The sequence below is a fragment of the Podarcis liolepis genome (assembly GCF_965112155.1).
Source record: "Podarcis liolepis genome assembly, chromosome: 6".
Lineage (NCBI taxonomy): Eukaryota > Metazoa > Chordata > Lepidosauria > Squamata > Lacertidae > Podarcis > Podarcis liolepis.
In genome coordinates this window covers 41,379,578-41,407,025 of record NC_139559.1, presented here as the reverse complement: position 1 = coordinate 41,407,025, position 27,448 = coordinate 41,379,578, and positions in this window count along the sequence as shown.

The following is a 27,448-nucleotide window of genomic DNA, read 5'->3' as shown; positions in this document are numbered from 1 at the left end:
ACTAACACATGGGTAGGCAAACTAAGACCCGGGGGCTAGATCCAGCCCAATTGCCTTCTAAATCCGGCCTGCTGATGGTCCAGGAATCCGCATGTTTTTACATGAGTAGAATGTGTCCTTTTATTTAAAATGCATCTCTGAGTTATTTGTGGGGCATAGGAATTCATTCATATTTTTTTCCAAAATATAGTCCGGCCCCCCCTCAAGGTCTGAGGGACAGTGGACTGGCCCCCTGCTGAAAAAGTTTGCTGACCCCTGCACTAACGTATACATAGCCAAAGAGTCTTGTGACATCCTAAAGACGTAACAAATTCATTATCGTATGCAGCTTTTTTTGGACTAGAGTCCATGGTTATTCCACAATAAACTTGTTCATCATTAAGGTGCCACATTGCTTTGTTGATTTTGCTGTAACCTCCTGAGATTCACGGGACAAGGAACAACCAAAGGAACTTACAAGAGAGTGGAGTTTTTCTTTCTCCTGCAGTAGCTTGCAAACGGAAGTCAGTCAGCCATTGTGTCCCAGATGCCAGTAATTCTCCTGCCTCCTTCAGTCCCTGCCTGCTTCCCCAGCTTTGTCTAGAGGGTACTTAGTCTGTATAAAGAAAGACCCAGTACTAAGGATAACATACTTTGCATTCCATGTCTGGGGGGGGGGGTGAATTTTGACTGAGAAATATCCAGCTACCCTTCAGGTCAAAGGGTCTGGAGGAAACATTTTCTGATGGAAAAGGAGTCACTGCCAAAAGATGGCATTACAAGGACCACAGCAGCTTAGTGACTCACTGAGGTGGCCAAAGCAAGACAGATAATTCATTTATTTATCTACATTACCATCAATAGACAAGGCACTTTACAACAAGTATGGCCAGCTGCTTTGCTGTTAGCTGCCGACTCAATTGCCTAGACCTGGGATTGCCAATGTGCCTACCAGCATCACCTATGGAGCCTGTGAAAGATCTCAGTGAAAGTCCCCTCCAAAATCCACAATGCACATGAGACTGTTTGCTCTACCTGCCTGCCCTGGCTTGGTCTCTCCTACCTTGAACATCCCCCTTTAAACATGACCACATTTCATGGATGCCCGGGTTGGATGCCCACTCTCCCATCCAGGGGTGTTAACTTGAATAAAATATTGGGGGTGCCAGGTGAGTCCTGCCCTGAATAATTGATCATAAGACACAGTGCACACACCCCATTTGAATGGCAATGCCCATCAACTTGGGGGGGAGCAGCCTCCACAAATATCTATCTATCTATCTATCTATCTATCTATCTATCTATCTATCTATCTATCTATCTATCTATCATCTATCATCATCTATCTATCTATCTCTATCATCTATCTATCTCTCTCTCTCTCTCTATCTATCTATCTATCTATCTATCAATCATCTATCAATCATCTATCAATCATCTCTCTATCTCTCTATCTCTCTATCTCTCTATCTCTCTATCTCTCTATCTCTCTATCTCTCTATCTCTCTATCTCTCTATCTCTCTATCTATCATCTATCTATCATCTATCTATCTCTCTATCTATCATCTATCATCTATCATCTATCTATCTACAGTGGTGCCCCGCAAGACGAATGCCTCGCAAGACGAAAAACCCGCTAGATGAAAGGGTTTTCCGTTTTTCGATGCGCTTCGCAAGACGAATTTCCCTATGGGCTTGCTTCGCAAGACGAAAACGTCTTGCAAGTCTTGCGATTTTTTTCGCTTCCCCCCTTTTTCTAAGCCGCTAAGCCACTAAGCCTTTAATAGCCGCTAAACCGCTAATAGCGCTAATCCGCTAAGCCGCTAATAGGGTTGCTTCGCAAGACGAAAAAACTGCTAGATGAAGAGACTCGCGGAACGGATTATTTTCGTCTTGTGAGGCAGCACTGTATCTATCTATCATCTATCTATCTATCTATCTATCTATCTATCTATCTATCTATCTATCATCTATCTATCTATCTATCATCTATCATCTATCATCTATCTATCTTTCTATCTATCATCTATAGATATCTATAGATATATAGATATAGATATATTGGGGGGGCACTAAGGGACCTCCTAAGCTCCGATCTGTTGTGAACAGATCAGAGGTGCAAAGACCTTTTCTCTGGGAGTGACTGTGGCAGTGGTGGATGTAAGTAACTTTTCCCACGCTTTTGGCATGATACATTCCCATACCATTTTGTGGTACTTTTTCTGCTAGTTTGTATTATGCCAGGCCCCCAAGTCAGTCAGCACCCACAGCACTTCCTCAAAGTTCCCACTAGCCTAAAAACATTGATAACCCCTGCTTTGGAAAATGGTCTAGTTGACAGGCCTGGATTTTACCATGCAACTGAACTCGCTTATGGTCGGGTTGTGAAGTAAAGGCAGCAAGGGTGGGTGGAGAACACCAGAGTTAGGAAATAACAGGATTGGACCATGAATTTCCAAGCGCATGGTGCCTGGATGTGTTCCAAAGAGAACTTCCTTCTCCTGAAATTCTTTCAGTGCTTGGAATGCAAAACAAGACTATTAAGAATTTAGTAAGCTTGCAGCGGCTGCTGGCACAAGCTCAGAAGTTTATTGCCTTAACCCATTTGTCTTGCTGAAACTGTCATTTGATGCCTGCAATTGACTGGAAGAGTTTCCAAAATGGGAATGTAGTTTACAGAGCAATCAGTTGGCCCGGGAAAGTCCAACTCTCCCAAAGCCAGGTATGCAGCATGGGCATGTGACTCTTCAAGCAATTAATGAGTCTCCCCACTAGGGAAAAACCCTCCCCAGAATCTGTCCAAAGTGTCTCTTTGCTTTGGGGTCCATAACAGACAAATAATGAGCCACTCAGCCTTGCTGCTCAATTTGGCTTCTATTGACTTTGTCTATGGAGAGAGTCGATTTGGTGTGGTGGTTAGAGCAGAGCTTTGCAAACTGTGTCATGACGTATTAGTGTGTCAGCTGCAGTGTGTAGGTGTGTCGCACGAGCGCTTGAAAAGGGTTAGTTTAACCTCTGGTTTGCTAGTAAAACTGAATTACTGTGTCATGAAATGATGCATCTCTAAAAAGTGTGTCACCAACATGAGAAGTTTGGAAAACTCTGGGTTAGAATGACTTTGACCTGGGAGACAAGGGTTTGAATCCCTGCATGGCCATGTAGCTCATTGCGTGACACTGAGCCAGTCACTGTCTCTCTCGGCTTAATCTATGTCACAGGGGGGTTGTGAGGACAAGATGGGAGAGAGGGAGAGGCCACCTTTAGCTCCTTAATGTAACAAACAAATAAGGAAAACAATACTATTCTCTGGTTTTACTATTATAAAGACTACCACATTTTTCTTTACTTTTGCTTTCTGCCTCACAAGACACTAGGTGTTCTGATTTGTCTGAGAGGCAAATCTGACTGATTGCTGGTACAGTGGTACCTCGGTTTTTGAACGTCTCCGTAAACCCAGAAGTAAATGCTTCAGTTTTTGAACACGCCTCGGAAGTTGAACATGCCATGCAGCTTCTATCTCAAATTTCTCCATATTTAGTTTTCTGTATTGAGGCTTCCGTATTGAGTTTTCGGTTTTCGAATGTTTCAGAACCTGACTGGTCTTCCTGAATGGATTACGTTCAAAAACTGAGGTACCACTGTATTTATATTTTCAAAGTGAGAGCAGCCAGGGGGCTTGTCCCTGTAGCTCTTTAGCACAGACTGAGATCTTTTTGCACCAAGTATAGACTCACTCAATTTTAGTCTGCTCAGCACTTCCCTCATTCTATTTTAAGATAACTGCAGTCTGAAAACTAGGACTTTCCCCCTATCTTGTGTAGCTATAGCCCTCCCACTCCCCCCTCTTACTTTGCATGGTTTTGGGGAACTTGAAGTTTTGCTCACTTCTTTGTGACCTTTTAGTTGGTCTCAATAAATATATTATGATACACTTATTTTCAGAATTAGTCTGAAGTTATGAAGTAAACAAAGAAAGGTGGGGATGTTTCCTGGAAGATGGAAAGATAATTAAGTTACTAGGCCAACATACCTGAGGAGGAGAAAGGATGATCAAAGAGTTATGCTGCCAGGGACTTTTGGTAACCCTGTGATGGATGCTCTGTTGGTACTCCATTTTCTGTGTTACTCTGGGCAAGTGATGAGGTTGTAAACTACAAACTATGTAACCTGGAGTAATTCCACTAAAATGAAATGAGAAGCACTTTGCCATAAGCTTTTTGAGGTACCACTGATTCTATCACCTGATTCTTTGGGGCAGACTTTCAAAGGCAGAAATCAAAGAGGGATTGTGAAAAACAGGTCACCTCCACTGCTTTCTGTATATTAGTGACAACTACCTTATCCTATGTCAGGTGCTCCTAAAATACCTCATGTAATAAAGTGGGTGGAAGCAGAACATCATGACTGCTTAACTCCATCTACAACAGTGGGGAACTCATGGGCCTCCAGATTTGCTGGACTATATCAACTATCATTCCTCAACATAGGCCATGCTACCTGGGGCTGATGGGAGTCAGAGTTGAATACTATTTGGAGAGTCGCAGGCTTCCTACCCATGTTCTACAAAATGCCCCTTTGTCAGTAGCAGATGACATGGTGTGGATTTGCCTCTCACCTGACCTCCTTCCAGCTGAGTTGCTGCTGCATGATGAGCTGGGGAGGGGAGGCACTAGCAAGGTCAGCATGGTGCAACTGCACCAGCAGGAGTACTGGATTAGCTCCCCCAGAATTTTCACACTACGACAACCTCATCCTTCACCCTCTCTGTCCCGGTATGCAGAAGCAACTCAGCTGGAGGAAGGTCAGGCAGCCCCACCACACCATCTGCTGCTGTCCCATATAATAACAAAGAGCGGAGGTTTTACTCAGAAGTGGCCAGTGTGCTGGTAGTGCCATGGAGCCAGCCTTTTTGCAGAGATGTAACGGCTGCTTACCAGGTTGTTGTAGTGAGAGGAGGCAGGGAAGCGGTGAGCTCAGGCAATGCAGATGCATCCACGGAGCTAACTTCCTGCTGGTGCACCATGGACATTGTGGCTGGGAGGCTGGATCCACAGCGCCACCTGACTCCTAGCATTACCTCTGTGGGTTGCTCTAGAAGACTGACATTTGTGAACTGAAGACATTGCAGCTGCTACACTGATCTGCTTCTTTGAAAGGAGATCATCTAATAATTAGCACCATGCCCATTTTTCATGATGTTAAATTTTTGTTATGGAAACCAGTCTTTCAAGGTGACAAATGTTTTGGCCAAGGTTCAGCGTTCCCCTTCCTTAAAAAGAAAGATCTGTTTTCTTGTTCGTTTGTTTTAATGCTGCTTTTGATTTAGATTATTGGTGTTCTCCCTCTGCTCCCCAGTTCTGGTAGTGGTCCAGGTTCTTCACCAGTATTATAGCCCATGTCTTCACAGGCGCACTTTCAAGAAATAAGTTCTATTTAAAAGTGTGTGAAGGCAGTTTATGTTTCACCTTCTTGCCACTGAATGCCCACTGTAAACATGTGCAATGCAACTTAGCACTCAGCCACTGAAATTGCCCCATAACTGGCAGTGACTGCTGTAAATAATGTCACATGATTTTTGTGCCAATGAGGTCCAGTACTGGAAGCATTGTAACATTATGGGTTAGCTGTCAGGGTTGGAAAGAGGGTTTGATTGATAAGCCACTCTGGAAATCATAGCTCCGAGTCTCCTCTCAGCACCCTTAACAAACTACAGTTCCTTCCCATGATTATTTGGGGGAAGCCAGGACTGTTGAAGTGGTATATTGGTGCTTCAAATGTATGGTGGGGATGTAGATCCTGTATAAGCGCCGTGTGAGCTTTGTGCAAACAAATAGGATGAATGCTCAATAAATAGGTTGTCTGGAGGAACCTTAATAAGGTTTGGGGTGAGGGTTGCCAAATGTCCTCTTTTGCCAGGACATGTCCTCTTTTTCATGGGTATGTAAAAATGAGAGTCACCATAGTGATCCATAGTTAAAAGTAGAAGTTGGCAAATGTGTCCTCTTTTTTGCTCTTCAGAATATGGCAACCCTAGCGGTGACCAAAGTCATCTGGTTACACAAGACAGGTGCCATGTGATTACACAGTTATGGCCAGATACTGCATGATTTCACCAATGGGTTGCACATGACATGTTCAAATGAACAGGAAGATGTCAGCAGCTCCAAAATTTCACCTCTCCAGTCTGGATAGAAAACTGATCTCCAGTTGGGAAAGTCCCTGCCTTCTTCCTGTTCCTGGCTTCCCCCATGCTGAGTTTGCTCAGGTTACCTCTGTGAAATACCCCCAATACAACTTCACCCACGGAAAGGGGATGAATGATAACCATAACAATCTAAATAGCCCCCATGCTTTGCATTCCCAGTCTATGAAGTCTGGGCTTTTTTATTCCTCTCTGCCTTTTCCTCTCTTTGCCCACACCTCATGTTCACACCTGCAGAATTGGCAAAGGGGGAACAAAAACCACACAAAGGGAGAAGCCAGCAGCATTCCAAAATGCCTTGGGTGGCCACTGCAATTCACTCCTCCCTGAGACAAAAGCCCACATTCCTTCCCAAGGTCAGGAGCAGATGCTTTGTTTGCTTTTAGTGGCTCTGGTAAGAATGGAATGAAAGACCTTTCCGAGGCAGGTCTGGGCTGTGCTGAGGAAGAGGAGGAGGAAAGGGAGGCAGGAGGGGGTTTCCACAAAGGGAGCAGAAGGCACATTGTTCCGAAGCGGTCAAATGCTCCAAGCATGGAGATAGATATCTATGTATTCCATTGCTGCATAGAGTCTTGGTTGTACCTAAAGCCCTCTTTAAAATAAAATAAACCTAAGGAGATGATAAAAAAACACCACACCCACATATTCTCCTCACAGACAGCCCTATTATCCTAAAATTACTCAACATGTGTGGGCAAAAGATGTACTTCTAAGGTGGGAAGGAGCAGTCAACTTGATGCAGATTAATTATAAGCAACATGTAAACACAGCATCCAAAAAGAAGCCAGATTAAGTTTGAGTGTGAATGTGGCCTCCCCAGATCTGTTATGGTCAACAGGCAGAGATCTGTGTACACTCCCTCTTCGAGGCTAGCATGGGGGTTGTATTGTGTTTATGTTATGCTGTCCAGCAAATGATGCAGGGGCTGGACAAGAGGGCTGGGGAGAAACGGGAAGGAGAAGCCATCCTAGGAGCTTTCAATACTCGGCTGCTTTGAATCTGGCAGCTTCTAGCTCCAGCTCCAGCTGACAAAAGGGATGGCAGGAACCAGGATCAGTGTGTGTGTGTGTGTGTGCGCGCGCGCGTGCTCTTCCACCCTTCCCTGCTGCCTCTATTGTAGGTGGCTAGAAGAGAATAATGTGCCTTATATCTGTCCAAGGCAGATGCTGGTGATTACAGGAGGGTTTTCAGGGGCATTGAGTGGGGACCATCTGCAAATCCCTGAGCCAATCCCCCAGCACAAAAGGCAAGTCAGAGCGCATCTGTCATGTCTTCCCTCGCTTGGTGGGTAGGGAGCTGCTGCCATTCTACCTTTTGAAAAGGCAAATTCCTGCATGTGCCAGCTGTTAGGAACCCTTCTGCTGCCATCGGGACAGCATTAACCCCCTCATGCCCTGCTTGGTAGCACTGTGAGTTTTCCCTGTGCTTAGCTTTCGAAGGGGGCAGCGTTCCTTTTAACTGCTTTGCAGCAGGGAGAAGCAGGGCCAGCCTAAGACACTTAGCTGCCTGGGACAGGGGCAAGACAGTATGCTCTGTAGTTGCACATAGAGAAACACAGAGAAAGGTGACCAGACCAATGACTGAATATGACTTCAGCACTGGCTGCCTCAGCTGAAAGAGCTGGTGTTGTGGTTAGTGTGTCGGACTAAGACCCGGGAGACCAGGGTTCAAATCCCCACTCGGCCATGAAGCTCACCGGGAGTCTTTGGGTCAGTCACTGCCTCTCAGCCTAATCCATCTCACAGGACAGGGCTGTTGTGGGGATCAAATGAGGAGGGAAGAGAACCCTGTGTTCTACCTTGAGCTCCTTGGAGAAAATCATTGGATATAAACGCAACAAATAACTAACCAACTGCACCTGAGGCTGCTGGGCCAGCTTAGGAAGTTCAGATCAGGTTGCACAACACACATAACACTGTCCTCCAACACTTCGCTACCACTCCGGTCCTCCCAGTATCTGCCGCCTGAGGCCAGTCCACTGCCTCAGTCTACCTAATGGTAGGACCAGCCCTGGGGAGAAGCTGTCCAAGGAAATTTAGCCTGTTAGTGCTGAGCAATGTGATGGCCAAGTCGGGGAGCACACCTCACAAACCTCTCCCTGACCCAACCTGCAAAAGGTGTGGGCGCTTTCTCTCAGACCGGTCATGTTCTTGCCAACTCTGAGGTCCAATTGAAATATTATCTTACTCACACAGCGGCTGCTAAAAATGGCTTGTGTGTGGCTGGGGCTTTGCGCGACTGAGAAAAACCCAAACCCCCTTCCCATGTAGGTCTGCAGCATTGCTGTGGACCTGGCCTTTCTGTGCAGATGGCTGGCAAGCTTCCAGGCCCCATGCCAGGATCTGTTTTTAGATTCTGGAGACCCCAGTTCCCAGGGTGAACTTACTAAATGCCTCCCAAGGGCCTAAGAACACAAGACTAAATGGCAAGCCTGCTGGATCAGGACACTGGCCCATTTAGTTCAGCATCCTGTTTTCAAGATGTCTGTGGGAAGATGCTTGTGGGATGCCTCTGACAAGCTGGGCACGAAAGCAAGAGCCGTCTCCTCAGTTGTGAGTCCCAACAACTGTTATTCGGAGGCATAATGCCTGTAATAGTGGAGGAAGAACATAACTATCATAGCTAGTAGGGTCCTGTGAGTACCAATTAAGACTTGAGATGAAACTAACGGTTAGAGTTTATAGTCTCAAAAAAATGGTGGAACAGTCATTTTTTGCTTTTTTAAAAATTGCAATAGGTCTGAGTGCTTCTTACATTTCAGCTTGCAACTTAAGAGGTCGATCCAATGAACTTTACAGACCGAGTGTCCTTATTTTCCAGGGACAGTCCCAGATTTACGGAAGCTGTCCCGGTTTCTGATTTGATCCTGGAATGTTTCTTTAGGAGGACGTCCCTATTTTCATCGGAGAAACAATGAAGGGTATGGAGCTACGTGACCCCTGAGCTAAGGAGACAAGTAACTATACAAATTTTAGAAGACATCTGAGGGCAGCCCTGTATAGGGAAGTTGTTTTTAATGTTTTATTATGTTTTTATATATGTTGGAAGCAGCCCGGAGCGGCTGAAGCAACCCAGTCATATTATTATTATTATTAGTAGTAGTAGTAGTAGTATGGAATAAGACGTCCCTATTTTCATTGAGGAAATGTTGGAGTGTGTACTCTGAGTAGGACTAGGGTTGGCTATCACCCAGTGTCAAGGACTGGACCAGGCTCATGTCAAGCAGAAGCCAAGGTGGGCTTGAATGCTGCTGCTCTCAGTGCTCCAGATCAAGCAGTCCATATGGGGAAGCCCTTCAGGTTCCTCTGATCCTCCGAGGTTGTCAGAGGTCTCTAAGCGCATCTTGCTGCCTGCCCTTTCCCAAAGCGCCTCCTGCCCCAGACACGTTTTGCCTCATGGTGCTCAACTAGGATCACAGGAAACAGCCATCTCCCTGCGCCTCTGATACATGCAAAGTCATTGCTGGCATAAGAAGTCAGATGTTCTGCTTCAGCCACAAGTCCCCCGCACTGCGTGTCAAGTGATATAGGGGAAATTGAGCAAGCTCTGCGCCGAAAGGAAGTGTCCGTGCAGAGGCTGAATCAGGTCTGAATGAGACGGAAGGATGGGAGACAGAAGCCAGCTCTACTCAAGCTAAACACCCACTGGAAAGGGATCAGGAATGCAGGAGTCATGGTGATGCTGCTTGACCTGCAAGCTCTTTGCCTCTTATCTAAGATTACAGTGACAGATGTTTATTATTATTTTTACCTCTGTGTGCTCTTGAAGCCAAGCAGGATGGATACTGGAAATGTGAAAGCAATTAAGAAAAAAGTCTTTAATATGGGAATGGGAGAAAATGGAACATGGGATGAAGGACAACTCTAGATATCTCTCTGCTCTAGCCACACAAGGATGCTCATGCAGATGGCTCATGCATTCCCTTTTTTATCCTGCATTTTGCTCCAGTTCATCTAATCTGCCACCATGAGAACAGGATGCTGGACTAGATGGGCTCTTGGCCTGACCCGGCAGGGTCTTGTTATGACCTTATGTTATATTCTTAAGGTGGTATACATGGGGAACCCAGGAGGTCAGTCAGGTACTGGCCAGCTTTTTGCTCAGCTTCAGTAGGGTATCTGAATCAGGTGAATTTCAGAGCTGTACCTGGACTGGTGTTTTCAAGTTTTACGTTTAATCTGAGTTCATTTTGTTGCTTTGGCAAAGAGTTCTTCAGTCAGTCTGTCTCTCTCTCTCATATAGACACACACACACAAACACACTCACTCACTCAGGCTGGATCTAGACACATCAAAGAAGTGTTTCAGTTTAAAGCGTTGTAAATTTAAACAGGGAAAACAGGTAGAGAAAAACAGGACTCCACATCGCCATCTGGTGGCACAAAGTTATATCGCATATACAACTCATATAAGCAGCTTTTTCTTTACCAGTCTAGCTGAGTCCTCAATTCCTCACTTTTAACATGGGAATTACGGCCTACCTCATAGGAATTATAGCCAATAAAAGGAAATCGTGTAGCAAGTCATGGGGAAGTCCTTGATGAGCCACTGTCAGGCTGTGTACACACCATGCATTTAAAGCACATGACTCTCTCCCCCAAGAATCCTGGGAATGTAAGTTGTGGAGGGTGCTGGGAACTGTAGTTCTGTGAAGGGTTGCACAGATCAGGGTTATTGGGGTGCCTGTGCTTTAAATGTATGGTGTGTACACAGCCGACATTAGAATAAAGAATCCTGAACCCAAAAGCTCAGTTCCAGGCACCTGCCTCTGCTCCTTCAACAAGCTGGTGTTGTTCTGTGGTCTAGCCAAATGTTCAGCCTCAACTTGCCCTTCTAAGAGGCTCATGAAATTGGGGTAGGGAGTGCCCTTCATGCTACAGCAAGTCGGGAGATGGTTGCCTGGCCTAGCGAAGCGAAGCCAGTCATTGTTCTGCCTGTTTATTCAAATGCCTGGGGTGATGTGCCAGCCTCAAACCTGTGAGCCCTTCCGCAATATGCCACTTGAAGATTACAAGGGCCAGGAACCAGCCAAGAAGTTCCCTAGACACCTGCTCCAAAATCTTCCTCCACACCCAGTCTCATCCCCTGCCCTCCAAGAGAGGGCGAGAAACCAGCCAAGATGCTTGGCTGGATTTGCATCAAGGTGAACGAAAGGGCTGTGGCTCAGGGGCAGAACAGCTGTTGTGCATGCAGAAGGTGCTAGGTCCAATCCCTGGCATCTCCAGGTAGGGCTGGGAGACAATCCCACCTGAAATCTTGGAGATCTGCTACCAGTCATTGTCCAACATCTTGAGCTAGGCACACCCAACAGTCTAATTCAGCGTGAGGCACTTTAGTATTTTCCTGGCTGAAACCTAGGATCATGTAGTGAGCCATTTAGTTCCATTGAGAAAGCAAAGGCTATGGAGACAGCTTCGATGTTTATGGTCTTAAAGGGGATTAAAAGCAAAAGTGATGAGGAAAGTGCAATCAACTGGTTAGCTGGGGTGAACAAGGCTTGAGGCTGACTTTAGGGAGACCTTGGACAGGGAAGTGAAACTGAGGAGGGCTATTTATGCCTTCTTCCCATGGTGCAGGCATGGACTGTTCCCTAAACACTGGAGGCTGAAGTGGCAACACAACTTCCGCTAGAAAGCCACTGCCAGTCTCTGTTTATTTCCTTGTCCTGTATTGGAAATTTCAATACAATTTCCATAATGCATTGCTAATCTTTGGCTAACGCTGGATTTAGGGCAGTGTGGACAACTCCACCACACAGGATGCCAAGCTGAGGGGATGCAAAATAATTTTAAAAATGGAATTATTGTGAAAATAAGAAACGGGGGGGGGGGGGGACCAAATTTTGTCCTCACTCAGGGCACCGTATTACTAAAGTCCACCACTGCTTTGGCCCCTGCCTTTTCCAACTGCTTACACCAGGAATCCAGGCCTGGAATTTTTCTTCTCTTTTTGCAAAGTATTTTAATCCCCCGTCCAAATCAGATGTAACTTTGGCCACATTCACACCACACCTATAAAGCACAATGACAGAGTTTGGATTTGATTTGATATCCCGCTTTATCACTCCCCTTCAGGAGTCTCAAAGCGGCTAACATTCTCCTTTCCCTTCCTCCCCACAACAAACACTCTGAGGTGAGTGGGGCTGAGAGACTTCAAAGAAGTGTGACTAGCCCAAGGTCACTCAGCAGCTGCATGTGGAGGAGCGGAGACACGAACCCGGTTCACCAGATTACGAGTCTACCGCTCTTAACCACTACACCGCACTGGCACTGATACCACTTTAAACAGCTACAGCTTCCCCCAAAGAATTCTGGAAAGGAACTGTAGTTTGTTAAGAGTCCTGAGAGCTGTTAGGAGACCCCTATTCCCCTCACAGAACTACAATTTCCAGTGTTCTCTGTAAAGAAGGATTGACTGTGAAACCACCCTGGGATTCACAAGTGGGATGAGGATTCTACTTGCGGGCCTTCCAAAGGCATATGCTTGGTCACATGAGGACAGGATGCTGAATAGATGGTTTTTTGATCGGATCCAGCAGGTCAACTCACTGAGGGATGCTGCTCCCGAGAAGGGCCATAGCTCAATGGCAGAGCATCTGCTTTGCATACAGAAAGTCCCCGGGTTCTCCAGATAGGATTGGGGAATTTCCCCGAAACAACAAAGCACCACCGTCAGCCAGCGTAGACCAGACTGAGCCACGTGGACTAATGACTTGACACCATATAAAGCAGCTTTCTGGAAAACAAAACAACACATTAGCCCTCTTCATGAGTGTGCCATATGTACAGCAAATGGGGTGGGGCTGGGGTTCTGATGATCTGAGCCATGTCTCCAGATTTATTGCCATGCTCATTATTGTTATTGCTTGTTATTATTGCTATTGATATTTTTTTTAACCACCTTCCACATACGGTATATATCTCAAAGAAAGGCACAAAACATAATTAAAACAACAGCACTAAAAACAGAATATTTATACGCAGATGTATTGTTTATTTCATAAAACTTATATACTGCTTCATTGTAAACCCCCCCTACAAAGTAGCTTACTAAAAAAGACAAAACAATAAAATCATCAATAAAAAACTTAACGATAATTAAAACCTTTCAAAAAGTTAAAATTGGAATAGACAAAAAAAATAAGTCGGGCATCGACTTTTTAAGCATCTGACTAGGCTTGTCTAAACAAAAATGTTTTTAGCCTGTGCCAAAAAGAGTGCACCCTCTGGAGGTTGCTGAACTACAGCTCTCAACAGCCCTAGGAAGCAAGGGATGATGGGAATTGTAGTTCAGCAACACCTGATGGACCAAAGGTACCCCACACCTGATCTATGCCATGGCCCTGGTCCTAATCACAACCCCCACCCTCGTGGCTGTTCTATGGGAAAGACATAGCAATCTGAGCATGTGGAGGGATCTCACCTCTGATCTCTGGTTTCATGTGTTGTTTGGTCAACAAGTCACAATATACCTTTAGGGGAGAAAAGAGGAGGTGGAAGCTCACAGTATGGTGACTTCTGCATTATTTTGGGTATGAGATTCCTGTTGTACAGTGGTTTTTGAAGCCAGTGGAGACAGTGGCTGTCGAAGGCAGGACCTGAGTAGAAGGGCACTCTCCCCTACTCTGGCTTCCAGCAACAGGTATTCAGAAGCTTTGCTGCCTCCAGTTGTGGAGGCAGAGCGTAGCCAACATGGCTGGTATAGGTACAGCGAGTGGCATATAGGTGTGATGCTCTTGGAGGGAAATTTAGTAGCAGGAAGAATTTAAAATAGACTTGGTCATCTGCATTTGTCCACAACAGGCTGCAAATAGCAACACACTTCTGAGGAAAAGATAAGGATCTTATCCTTGCAACAAGTTTAGTCTGAGACCCAAATGAGCCAAGAACCTGCTGAACTTTAGACGCTGTATCTCCGATTTAAGGCATCAGAGCTTGTTTATCATCTGAAATGATAGCAATGACTTCTGCAAGCTTTAGAAACAGACCCATGAAGATTCAGGTTCCTTCTGTGCTTCAGGTCAAATACAATAATTTCATAGCATATTTACAGAAACCCGAGAAGGAGCTCTGGGATAAGGAAGGGCCTTGCCCGGAATGTTTCGTGCTCAATAAAGATAAGAGTATCAAGGGTTTATTCTGAGGATCAAAGGGAATCGACTGGCAAGGGTTTGTTCCTGTTGACAGGGTGCAAAGTACTGGTAAGGAGGAGAAAAACAGCAAGTGAAAGCACTGGCAAGAAAGGCAGGGTATTGAGACTGGAGATCAAGGCTATAGGGGGTTCATAAAACAGCACTGCTGCATCAGCAAAAGCATTTTGAGAACTATAGGATCATGTGGACAGTGCAAAACAACCACCAACACTACCTTGCATGCATGAGCAGCACCAATCTCACAATAAACCTCCACCTAGAAGCACGCTTGGCTGCTGTTTCAATGCCAAACCAGGATAAGAAAATTGTAACGAAACTGAACTCAGAATAGCAGTGGTGTTCATGGGGACAGATCCTGAGTAAGCCTGATCAGGGGCTGCAGGGCTGTGTCGCCTGCTGGCTCTGCATGCCCCAAAGGCGGACGCTTTCTTGCCATCTGCAGTTTTAGGGAAATGTATGCAAAGTTATTTTCCTCTTTTGGAGCCTTCAGTCATAGGATTCAGAGAAGAGAAGTGAAGAGAAATGACGCAGAACTTCCACCCATGACAATATTAGCCCTTCCCTGAGTCTTAACAATACAGTGGTACCTCGGGTTACATACGCTTCAGGTTACAGACTCTGCTAACCCAGAAATAGAGCTTCAGGTTAAGAACTTTGCTTCAGGATGAGAACAGAAATCGTGCTCCGGTGGCGCAGCGGCAGCAGGAGACCCCATTAGCTAAAGTGGTGCTTCAGGTTAAGAACAGTTTCAGGTTAAGTACGGACCTCCGGAACAAATTAAGTACTTAACCTGAGGTACCACTGTACAGTGATACCTCGGTTTTTGAAAGTCTCCATTGATGAACATTTTGGTTTCCGAACGCCATAAACCTGGAAGTAAATGCTTCCATTTTCGAACACGCCTTGGAAGTCGAACATGCCACACGACTTCCGCTGAGTGCAAGATCCTGAGTGCAAGATCCTGTCAGCTGTTGGGTTTTTGGTTTTTGAATGTTTCAGAACTCGAACGTTCTTCCAGAATGGATTACGTTCGAAAACCGAGGTACCACTGTACTGTGATATAAGCTGACTCATGGCTGCAAGTGGGCACGAATGAAGCTGGCATTTATACTGAAAGCTTATGAAGAAAACTACCGAGTCATGGAGCATTTTTATTTTTTACTTTTATAAACACAGCAAGCTGTTAAAAGAAAAAATGTCAAATATATTGTAAAGTTGCCTAGTTTCATAGCTTTAGTGCAGAATTCTTATAATTCCACAGCCTTTGACCCTACCCTCCAGGAGTGAGCTTTCTATTATCAGGATTTTTTTTCTGCATCCTGCAGCAACACAAACAGGAACCTGCCCCATGGCAGCTGGAGAAAGCAACCCATCTATTCTTAGCAAGAAGATGAACTCCTGGACAGCTTGTCAAAAACCTTCCATTCCCCTAACCCTTACTATTGAGCCTCCTTGCTCATTAAGGTCTTCAGCAGAGGTTCCCATAGGTGTTCCACCAACCTAGCAACACAGGAAGCTGCCTTATACAGACTCAGACCATTGGTCCACCAGGCTCAGTATTTTCTACAGCCCCTTTCATCAGTCTGGTTTGCTCCAGAGGTTGTGGACTCCAGTGCCCAGCATCCGCAGCCAGCAGGGCCAATGGACGGGAATCAGGACTGGTGCGGCCATTAGGTTGGGTGATTCTGCTGCCTCAGGCAGCAGAAGCCCCAAAGGCAGTGCCTCCACAGATGCCCCACCCCTAGCATTAATGCCAATCTCAGGTGAGATATTGCAATAACTGCATGAGATCTTGAAGTTATTGCCCAAAACTGGCACTGGCAGCAGGGCAGAGCAGCACTTCCTGTTTTGCTTCAAGTGACAAAATGGGATGCACCACCACCTTGGTCAGGAATGATGGGGATTGTAGTCCAAAGCAGCTGGAAGTTGCCACCTTGGCTCTCCTCAGTGTACGTGCTTTGCCACTGAGCTACAGTTCTTCTCACACCTGACATATGGTTGGCTGGAACCATTGAGAGGGTCTTTATTTCTCTTGGGAAGATATTCTCTGGGATATCTTCCCAGTGGAGGCCCACCTTGCTCCCTTCTTTGGGAGTCTTCTGCTGATGCCTGAAGCTGGTGCAGCAAAAGGGAATCAAATGAAAGAAAGAGCTCTGCTCTGGCTGATGAAAGTGACAGGACTTTGAATGCAGCCCATCAACCCACCGCTTTGCCCCACTGCTCTCAGGTTGGGCTCTGGAGTTTAACCTGTGGCAGCTTTGACTACCTCTTGTGTTTTTAAACTCCTGGATTTCTGATCTGCCTCTTGGTTTCATTTGTTGTTTTGTCGCTGTGTCTTAGGGTGGTTTTTGTTATGTAATGCAAAACTGCTTTGGATATTTCAATAGAAAAATGGTATATAAGTATTTTAAAATAAACAAATAAGTGTTGCACCTGGCTGATCCACATTTTGCATGGCCCTCCATGTCTTTTCTATGCCCCAGCTCAAGATCCAGAGGCTGTCATCTAAGGTGGACCTGGTCTCCCTTCTCCTTTGCCGTCTCTCCAAGACAGCAATGTAACTGATCTTAGAATCATAGAATTGGAAGGGACCATGAGGATCATCTAGTCCAGCCCCCAGCAATATAGGAATCTTTTACCCAATATGGGCTTAAACCACGACCCTGAGATTAAGTGTCTCGCAATCTGCCAACTGAGCTACCCCAGCTTGTTTGGCTTCTGCATATCTGAAGGTCACTGTGGCACCAGGACAAGAGGGAGAGATGCACATTTGTGCCCGGTTTATTATTATTATGCCAGATCCTGTCATTCATTTAATCGACAGTGTGGCTCATAAGAGCGAGCTGCAAGCAAGTACCAGCAAAGTATTATGAAATTCCAGGAGGGGCAGGGGGAGATTCATAACTAAGCTTTGAATGCCAACAAAATGTTATGAATATGCTGTCAAAACACGTAACCCACTTTTATCACTGCTTGGAAGACTCTGCTGGATAATTTTAACTTTTATGGGGTTACACAGCAGATTTTTTTTTTTTTTAATATTGTGAGCATTTCAATCACCAGAGTCAAGTCACTTTTTTAAAAAAATATATATATATGTAGAACTATAGCTATTTTTGTAACCCTATCTAAGTTTTGGGAATAGGATAGTTTCTAAATATGAATGAAGGCTTATTATATTAGCATCATTCATGTTGGGACCAAAAGATCAGCCACTCCCCCTTCCGTTAGGAAATGGACCTGGGGACCCAGATCAGGAAGCAATATGGGAGGCAAAATGCCTATGCTATCTGTTTCTACAAAAATAGTTGAAACACCTTCAAACTTTTCATCAATGGCATCTGACACCATAACGGTGTCATTTACCCATCAACTTCCCCTCTCTGTTTGAGACGATGTAGTGAAATTGGGGCTGTATTCCAAATATGGTGGATCTGCAATAAGATACGGACATTTCAGATGAAAGTCTTTAATGAAATGTCTCATTACACAACAAAAAAATCTGATGTACACCTCAGTTGGCTTTACTATTTTCCATAATGACCAAAAGGATTTACAATTCAAATAATTTTTGTATGTTTCTTCTTTTGCCTACTCAGAAAGCCAGTGTAGTGCAGTGGTTAAGAGCGGTAGTCTCGTAATCTGGGGAACCGGGTTCGCTTCCCCGCTCCTCCACATGCAGCTGCTGGGTGACCTTGGGCTAGTCACACTTCTTTGAAGTCTCTCAGCCCCTCTCACCTCACAGAGTGTTTGTTGTTGGGGAGGAAGGGAAAGGAGAATGTTAGCTGTTTTGAGACTCCTTCGGGTAGTGATAAAGCGGGATATCAAATCCAAACTCTTCTTCTTCTTCTTCTTACACAGCAACTGGTAATGCCAAACTGGAAAAACCTGGAAAAGCTATTATTTTCCCTATAGACAGTGGAATTAATGGGAAAGCTCATTCAATGTGCGAGAGCTTTGAATGTCAATCAGGACAGTGATGGCTTTATGGAAATATGGCACCTTTTTACAACCGTTTCAACTGGCCACACCACAGCTTCATATCCTTCACATTCACATGATCAATTGGGGTGCAATGCATTTCCATGGATGATGGTGTCTGCTGCTCATTTTGGAGGCAGGAGTTGGGGGGTTTGTTGTTATGATTACTTTCGTTCTTTTTACTACTTTGTTTGCCACAGCATATTGAAACTCAATGAAAAACATATTTAAAAGAGAGAGCGCATTTCCTCATTCTGTTATCAGGAGAAAGGCCAATAAAAAAAGATAAACATTACCAGGATGCCTGGAATATGCCAGCACACTGTCTGTATTCCCAGCAGCCCTCACAAGGTGACAGACCTTATAAAATACTTTCACAACAGTGGGGAGGGTAAATTTAGGTGTCCAATAACTCACTGACTGGGTGTCCATGTGTGCTATTATGAGAAGATGCTAGAGCAACCTTCCCGACTTCCCAGATGTTTTTGACTACAACTCTCATTAGCCCCAATCAGCATGGTCAATGGTCAGGGATGATGGAAGCTGTACTTCAACAAAATCTGGAGGGCCACATGTTCCCATCCCTGTGACAGAACAGTGGTCTTCCATTTTTCAGAAGGCTCCACCTTTAATCCCAACTTTAACGTGGGATGTGTATTTTTTTTAAACTATTCCTTCTCTCTCCTTCCTCATACAGCTGATCTATGACACCATGAAAGTACTTACTTCTGTCATTATGAAGACTCCCCCACCCCCAAAAAACTCCCCCCCCCAATAAATGATCACAGTCCCACACATATGACCCATTTTAGGATTGCTTGCAAGCCAGTTATAAGTCACTCACACAACCCACCAGTCGAAATGCCAGTCACAGTGCTAAAGCATGAAAACGGAACCAGGAAGTCCTGAAATCCCACAATTGAGCAATGATGGATGCAAGTCTAGTCCGCCGGCAGACCACCTCTCAGCTCAGGTGACCAGTCTAGAGATCAAGGCATGATAAACCAATGACTCAAACCATTGCGTGCAATGCTTGCTCCTTGGAGACTCTCTGCCCAGGTGACCTCACTGACCTTGTGAAACGTTTCCAAATTTAGTTAACAGACGTGGGTGTGTGGTTGTGCAATTCGCCTTTTTAAATAAAGTAGCAATGATGTTGAACATACAGTGAGATGTAACTACAAAAAGCAAGAGCATTACTGGGTCCTTTTATATGTGTGGTGTTTTTTAAAAAATAATAATAAAACAATACCCTAGATGACACTTTGCTAGAGAGCAGGGGTAGTGCAATTGGTTCCCCCACACTGGTCACTGAGCTGGGGGGGCATTGCAACTATTATTATTAAATTTGTATATTGCCTGTCAGGGGTACAGGGACAGAGGCACAGGGAAGGCAGGAAATGGAGAGCGATGGAGAGGAATCCCAGGACAGCGAGGAAGAGGATAGCAATGACGCAAGGGATTCCATGAGTCTCTCCAGCGAATCAGAGGATTCCTAGAAGGGGGCGCCTGTGGTAAGGGCAAGGGGAGCCCCAGGGGGAAAGTGTCAGGAGCGGGGGGCCAGCAGGGGACCCCAAAGCGGCAGCTGGGAATCAGGGCCAGCCTCCCCACCAGAGCGCAGCGAGGGGGGGGAGGTTCCAGTGTGTCAGAGGGAGCAGCTCCGGCGACAGAGAAAGAGGAGGGGTCAGAGCAAGCCGTTCTCCCGGAAGAGGAGGAGGGCAGTGAGGGGAGTAGCATAACTGTCAAAAGGAAGGTTAGAGGTTGGGCGCGCGCACCAAGTTCAAATGAGGAGGCGCGCGGAAGAACAGGGAGCCCGGAGGAGGAGCCAGGTCCCAAAGCCCGCAGGAGGGGGGAGGAGCAGTCTGGAGATTCCGCTTCAGGAGAATCCAGGAGGGGAGGAACCCCGGCGGGCAGAAAGACCCTGCGGAAAAGGAAAGAGAGAAAAAGGTGGAGCAGCGTTAGCTTATTAAACTGGTGTAGGGGAGGGACGGATTCAGAGGGGACTTCTACCGTCTAAGGTTAACAGACGTGGGGGCTGCGCGTCTCGGTTGTGGAACTTACTATGAACTGCAATAAACGTCCTTGTATATAAGAAGAACCTGGCGTTGATCTTCTGTGAGCTGAGATCTGAGGCAGCCCTGACATTGCCCTATCCCCATAGATCTTAGGGCAGTTCACAACATAAAAATACAATATAAAAACCACACAAAATAGATGATTAAAAACAGAGACAAAGACAACCCAACAATTTCCCAATAATAATGATGTAGTGCACATACAGAATGGAAGTGGGGGGGCACTGAATTTTGGCCTTGCATGAGGTGCCACTGAACCTTGAAAGACCAAAGTCCACCCCTGTGAAGAGGGCTCACACCAGGCTGCAGCATGGATTTGTGGGGTGAGAAAGGGCAACCTTAGGGCCAAGATTAAAGACTAGCTGTCCCCCAAATCTCTAGTTCATGCCACAAGCTTAGCCACCAAAACAATGTTGCACTGTTTTTGTCTACAACCTGGAAACATGGGGAAACTCTTTTTTAAAAAGAAAACAATGCTAGTTTGTCACTAGTAGCATTTATTCCACCGCTTCATAAGGTACAAAAATCTGTGCTGCTTCATGAAAGGCAAAGCTACTGCCGTTGTTATTTGTGCGTGGAATTGCCTCCTCATGCTGTGGTCATGCATGTCTGCAAAGCCTCTTGCTCATGCCTCGCTGTATCCTCTGAGGGGGCCAACTCGAGACATGACAAAGTCAGCTTCAGGCCCTTGCAGATGGCTGGGCTCACACTGGCTACCTTGCCAAAGAGACCATGCATGGGTGTGGCACACATCCTGTGGTTAAGTCAATTCATGTCTCCTTTTGCCAGGTGAGAGCAGCTGGCAGCCTGGAGCTGTAGGGAATGAGGTTAGTGAGCATCCTAGGTATCTGTTCCGCAAACAGAATTGCAGCTGGTTGGCCTCCTCTCCTCAATAAATATTTGTGAATCCTGTGCGTATTGTATACAAAAGATGGGGCCGAGAGACTGGTGCTTTGCTCCTTGCAATCACCAGGGCCATACCACAACCTGCTGGGCGATGCAGTAACCTTAAATGTCCCAGTGAAGTGGAAAGCAAGGCAACTGTGGCTTCTCATTCTGTCCGGCTCCTTTTATGCAGCCCATCCTTGATGCTTTTAAGGCAGGTTTCCACCCCAAAGAGGAACCCCCACATTTCGGTGTGCAGAAATAGAGTGGGGTGGCGGCTCTTTGCTTATCTTGTCAAGTCCCAGAAATTAGATCTTGGCAATGTCAGCTAAAATGTATAGAAGGAAACTGAAAGAAGACCTTTATAGCATGACACTATATGCTATACGGGACCTATGAAAGATCTAGGCAGCCTGGACCAGCTATCCAGAAGAGGACTAGTCTTCTGGATAGTTCAGCTGGTTAGAGCATAGTGATGATAATACCAAAGTTCGCTCCCCATATGGTTCAGCCCCCATATGGGATTGCTGCATATTCCTGAATTGCAGAGGGTTGGACTAGATGATCCTCAGGGTCCTTTCCAACTCTTCAATGTTATGATTCATTTCCCAGGTCTGGCTATGTATCAAATCTGTTTTTTTGTTTTTTTTTAATATATCCAAAGCTCTAGGATGGAGGCTTTACAAACAGCCCCAAATAAGATGGATTGTACTGGAACTCAATGAGTTGCATTTTTAGGGTGAAACTACCTAAAGTTCTATGAGTATTTTTTTTTAAGAAAAAGACTTCTGCCATTGATCACTGTGGCAGCAAGGAGGAAATGGAGCACAGTGGCTGATCACCTAAATGTAACCATTCAGTTCATTCTATTTTTAATTACCAGTCTGGCTTATCCTGTTACTAAAAATGGAATGCCATCCTCTTCTAGGGGAGGCAAATTTGGATGGTTATTTCCATACTTTGCAGTTTCTGAACTCACAAAACTTGCTTGCAGGGACTTGCAACCACATGTTGCCTAATAATTAACAACAAGCAGCTTATGGTTCTATTGACATTTATAGGTTGATCTGCCAGGTATGCTATCTCTGAAACACCTATCTAAATAGCTATGATCAATGCAATATGCGATGAAGCCTTGAGGTCAGATATCAGTGTCTGAGCCTTGCTCACACAAATTGTTTGTTGAAGCATTTATATGCCGCCCTGGATCCTGGAAGCAAAAGGCTCTTGCTAGATTGCTTTCAACATTCTGCCCTGCCCTGGGAAGATGATCAAAGCCTTTTCTTGCTGTGTTACATCCTTTCCCAGCAGCTGTGGAACTTAAGTGACATGCTGTCAGTAGTCAAAGAATATTCAAAGCGGGAAATTTTCTGTCCTGAGATCTACAAAGGAAGTCAATAATCAAAGAAGGAATATTGAAAACTACTTTAAACAAATAAAAACCCCCACCATGTTGGAAGCAACATTTCACATCTCTGTCCCATCCTCACCCCCATCCTTATTGTTTCACTCTGTCAAATTAACACACCGGTATCTTTGATATACAGTTTGTCTCCAGATCTAGCCAAAAATCAACCCAGTGCAAAATGCAGAATTCATGTGACGTGGAGCAATTTGCTCAGTATCACTCCCACCCCCACCCCCTGGGGAACCCCAAGAAAGGGATTGTTTATTTATGCCAATTCACATTTTCACAGCCCCAATCCTCACCAGTTCAATGGGGCTTGCTCCCAGTCCCAGATAAGGGGACACAGGGTGCAGAGTAAGTTACATGATCCATGTTTGGAGAGGAATATTTTGGGGCCATAACAAGATACTGAGCCAACTAATGGAACTGAATAGGCATGATGCACTGGTAAAAGATGGAGATTCTCCCATGCACACCATCCAAGAGGAAAGAGGTGATTTATTTGAAAGCTTATGAAATCTCTTGTTACCTTACTTCCCAGCAAAGAACTGGAGGCAAAGGCTGTTCTCACACATGAGATATACAGGTACATGGAGCACAACTCTGGGTTTGTGTAGTCTTCCAGTCACAGAGTCACAGACTTGTAGAGTTGGAAGGGACCACAAAGGTCATCTAGTCCAACCGGATGGATTCCACGAATCTTTCACCCAATGTGGGACTTGAACCCACAACCCAGAGAGAAAGAGTCTCATGCTGTACCACCTGACCTATCCCTTCCAGGCTGATCTTGTCTTGTACACCACCTTGATGCAAGTGTAAAAGGTCATGATTTTGAATGAATAAACAAATTAATTAATTAGAGACACTCCTGCAGATATTTGGGTCCCAAGCCTTCAAAATGGCTCAGAAGTGAGTAGGGGTCAATGCGGCGAAGCAACAAGTATCTAGGACAGGGACGCACTGACGCAATACAAAATTCAGTGCAGTATAAAAGAAAGATGCAAGGGCTTGTATTCAGCTCTTATACAGCTGAAAGTCATTCTCTCTAATCCTAGAAGGATATGGAGAACTAGATGTGATTAAGAACTTAAGAAAAGCCCTTCTGGATCAGACAAAAAGCCCATTCTAGCCCAGCCCCCTGTTCTCACCACCACCAACCACATCCCTCAAGTTTCCCTTCTGGTGGGATAAAACTCACTCTGCAGGTTCAGTAGCAGCTTCTGATAGCTCGGTTGGCTAGTGCGTGGTGCTGATAATGCCAAGGTTGCAGGTTCAATCCCTGTATGGGTGTCAGGCTTCAGAGAATCTGATGCCTCCCATGGTGGGCACCCAAGGCATAGCTAAAGCAAGTCTTTTATTCAATATTCACAGAGAGAGAGACATAGAAATGCCATCTGTCTTGGATAATGGCATTGCTCCGAGTAAAGTCCCACCCCCTCCATCTCTCCTATTATACGTCATCCCTGCTTCAGCTGACCTGTGCTTTCTGCCTCTGAGCTTTCTGCTCTCCTACTCTCAATGCCCGCCGGGTCCTGGCAGAGGGGGCTGGGGTCAGGAATGCTTTCTAAAGACACTGAATCTGTCTGCTGTGTCTCCCCTGGTGCTTTTTCTTCCTCCTGCTCCTCTCCTAATATTTCCCAGCTTCTCCCCTCTGTAGCCTTTGAACTATGACCTTTTGCAAACCACTGTTGTAAATCTAGACTGTCCTCCTCTTCTTGGGAAGGTTCAGGAGGAGGGGGGTGGTCTCCACTGTTCCTCATCAGTCCATTCCCTGACAATGGGGCAGCTGCATATTCATGCATTGCAGGGGGTTGGACAAGGTGATCCTCAGGGTCCCTTCCAACCCTACAATTCTATGATCCTATGATTCTTTAGTGTTCTGAAGCAGCACAGCCTGAAGCAGGCAGATGGGAGTGATGGCCTGTCTGAAGAATAGCAGAACCATAGAGTTTTACGGCTGGAGGGCACCACAGAGGTCCAGTAGCTCAGTCATCCCAGACAGATAGCCATCGAGCTTTCGCTTAGATATCTCCAGGGAAGGAGAACCTACCCAACCAGAAGCTGTCTCAGCATCCACCCATGGCCTTGAGCTAACTAACATGATGCTCTCCAGACGTTGCTGAACTCCAGCTCCCATCAGCCCTGGCTCTTGGCCCTGCTGGCTGGAGCTGAGGGGAGCTGGAATACCAAAAGCACCCAGAGGGCACCATGTTGTCTACCTCTGGCCTAGAAACACACATCATTGTTTTTGTTTTATTGTGACGCGGTGAAGTTTGTACTTCATTACAAGGATCAAAGGTTTCTGCCCCCCCCCCACTGCCTCCAGTTGGGGTTACATAAAGTGAAACCTGAAGAAATATATTGAGCCTACCAAAGCTATATAGAAATCATGGTTCACAGCAAAAACAAAGCAGGCTTGCAGAATGCGGCTCACCTTGACTCAGCCATTCCTGGCATGCCAGCACGAAGTAAAGTTCAGATAAGCGTATTTGTGATTAAACGAGCGCACGTAACATTTCGTGAGCTTACTGAATGACACAAAGGGAGGTCAGCAACAGCTGACTGGGCAGCTGGCATTTAGCTCCCTTGCCATCTGAGCAGCTGGCACTAACTTTCACTTAGCAGTTATTTGAGGCAGCTGTGTGCTTTTCATACACAAGCTTGGAATTTGATTCTGGGCAGTCGCCCATTACCTCTCTGCCCCCATCCCTGAGTGGCCTACTTTTACACTCCTCTACCTGAAGAGCTGTTGGAGAGTAGCCCTCTATTTGAAGGACTGTGCAGTCCAAGTCTCTGTTGGGGCGGCGGCAGGGATTTGAAATGACCTATTAACACTTTGCATCTAAGTAGCTAGCTGAGCAGGCCCATAGATCATCTGGTAACACTCTTCCCTGTTATGCTGGTTTGTTTATCTAATTAAGTTGTAGAAATAATATCTAAACTTGCATCTACCCAATTAGCTAATTAATCATAGAATCATAAAATTGTAGAGTTGGAAGGGACCACAAGGGTCATTTAGTCTAACTGCCTGCAATGAAGGAATCTTTTTGCCCAATGTGGGATTCCCCCAATGTGGGAGATTAAGAGTCTCACGCTCTACCAACTGAGCTATCCCAGATTGTGTTATATCAATTAGCATCTGCAAGTTGTATGCATATATTGCTCTCTTTTGTCCACTGTTTTGCTTGTGCATTTTCTATCTTTTTTGGCAAAGTGTAAGAGATCACTCCTGCCCCACTGGTTTCCAGACAAGCCCCCCCATATGGTCAGCTGACTGTTTTCAATAGACCACACATCCAAAACAAACATACGCACTGACCTCTCCATTTCTCTGTCATCCGTAAACACGTGCAAGGAAGGAGAAAGAGCACACTGACTGACCCCTCCCTGATCTCTCCATTTCTCTGTCATCCAGACACGTGTAGCAACACCAAACAGAAAAGAAAAGGCACAAATACCTAAGATTAATGCAGGATCTAGTATTCAAAAGGCATATATCTCATCAAAAGTAGATGATTCACTTTCCTGTCATTTGCCCAGGGCAACTGAAGGCTACTCTCTCACACACAAACTTGTTTCTCTGTCTGGAAATTCTCTTCCTGAGTCAAGCACAATAATGAGTGGGATTATCAAAAGGGATACAGCTGCCACTCTGTTTCACATTATGGCACAATCCTATACATGCCTACTCAGAAGTAAGTCTCATTAAGTTCAGCAGCAGCAGGAGTTATTCCCAAGCAGGTGGGTACTGTATTGGATTGCAGCCTTTTCCCTCTCTCTTTGAGCCTCACATCAAATTGTGAGGTTTTGAAAATTACAAGGACCAGGCATGTTTCCTTCAGCAAGGCTGGTAAGAGAAAGTGCTTGCTTAAGTCTATATTTTAAACTATTACTGATGACACTCTAGTGTCTAGACATACTGGCTGAGGTTCTGGCTGGTGCAGTTGCATATCTCAAAGTCTGAGATTGTGGTGTGAAAGCAGGCAGGCGGTAGCAGGAAGGATTGCAGTGCCCATTTTAAAGTTGAAAGAAATGATGAGAAAAAAAGGGGGGGGTAAAAGTGGCATGACTATGTTTGCATTGAGGAATCTGTGGCAGAGCCAAATATCTTTTCCATATTCCACCTAGGTCTCCAGTGCTAAACCAGGCTCCCAATGAACTATGAGATAAACGGCATAGAACAGGTAAGTTCACTTACCTCTTCCAGAGATGGTCGTTCTGTGTATCTCACTGTGTCAGAAGCTCCCAAGATAGCAGCCCTGCGAGCATCCTACTAACTTCGCCACCAGCCCAGAAGTGCCTCTGATATCAGTGCTGACTTGGGTTAATATCATGTCTGAAATCACCCAAATTGGGTGAGATCTCACCCAAAATTGTAGGGTGTGTGGAGAAGCGGCAGCAGCAGCAGGTCAAGAAAAGGCAGCACATCCCATTTCACCTCAAGTATCAAAACAGTATCCTTATGAGCCTGCATCCTCATAAGTATTTCCCACTGAGCTCAACATGTTCAGCAGTGCATCTCCAAAATGCAATGGGAGATAAAGGCTGCTGAAAACAAAGGCACAAAGTGCATATTCTGCTCCCACTAGTGTTACGCACTGTTATGTTGATATTTCAGCTCAACTGTGGAGTAAAATGGAAGCCTCAACCTTCCAACCTTTTGCTGCAAGGTGTCCCATAATATTCTTATCACACAGTTTAGAGAAGACCAGAGGTGGATGGAATGGGAAAGCAGATCATTAAAACATGTGACTAATACTATGTCC